The sequence below is a fragment of the Rhincodon typus genome, chromosome 10, assembly GCF_021869965.1.
Source record: "Rhincodon typus isolate 14 chromosome 10, sRhiTyp1.1, whole genome shotgun sequence".
Lineage (NCBI taxonomy): Eukaryota > Metazoa > Chordata > Chondrichthyes > Orectolobiformes > Rhincodontidae > Rhincodon > Rhincodon typus.
Genome location: NC_063341.1, coordinates 22,005,380 through 22,006,384, shown reverse-complemented (window position 1 = coordinate 22,006,384; position 1,005 = coordinate 22,005,380). Strand labels below are relative to the sequence as shown.

General features: G+C 42.8%; 1 protein-coding gene across 2 annotated transcripts in view; it reads left to right on the top strand.

Annotated features, from left to right (window-relative positions):
- mrpl37 (mitochondrial ribosomal protein L37) overlaps positions 1 to 1,005 on the top strand; it is a 24,711-nt gene that overhangs the window by 12,609 nt on the left and 11,097 nt on the right. The window lies entirely within an intron of this gene.

Sequence of the window (1,005 nt, the reverse complement as noted above, 5' to 3'; positions counted from 1 at the left end):
GATGGCTAGATTTGCTTTTGTTGGAGATGGTCATTGTCTGGTATTTGTGTGGCCTGATTTGTTTTTTTCTATACATCCATGGCATGTAGGCATCTCTGGCTAGGGCAGCATTTTTTGCCCACCCCTCATTGCCTAAGGCAATTAGCCACACTTCTGTCAGTCTGGAGTCATGTGTAGGCCAGACCAGATAAGGATGGCAGATTTCCTTGCCTAAAAGACATCAGTGAAATAGATGGGCTATTTGCATCATCGACAATGGTTGCATGATCACCATTAGGCCAAATTTTTATTCTGCACTTCTGTGGAATTCAAATTTCAACATCTGCCATGGTTAAATACAGAACCATGTCCCAGTACATTAACTTGTGATTATGGATTACTAATCCAGTTATGTTACCACTATGCCGCCACTTCCCTAGCTGCTACCCTGAGGAACTCTTGCAGTGATGTCCTAGTGTTTGGATAATTGACCTCTAATAACCCCAACCATCTTCTGTTCTGCTAGGTATGACTCCAATCAATGGAGAACTTCCCCCAAACTCATTGACTTCAGTTTTGTGTACAAGACATACCCGGATAATTTTACTCGTTAGGTGGATGCCAGAAATGTAGCTGTGCTGGAAGAGCTTGACTAGGGACATTGCTAGTTCTGAGTAGAAGTCTTCGTTAACATTGAAGGAATGTTTTCAGAGCCTGTAGACTTTGCAGTATCCATTGTCAGGCACTTTATTGATATTATGTAAAGTGAATCAAATTGGTTGAAGGACTACAGGAGGGGCCAAGATGGATCATTTACTGGACATCTTTGGCTAAAGATTGTCGCAAATACTTCAGGCTTGTCTTTTGTACTGATGTGTTGGGCTCCCCCAGTTTTGAGGATAGGGATTTTTGTGAGGTGTCCTGCTAGCTGTTTAACTGTCTACCACCGTGCATGACTGGAGTGCGGAGCTTAGATCTAGTCACTTTGTTGTCAGGTCACTTTGTTGTCAGGTCACTTTGTTGTCA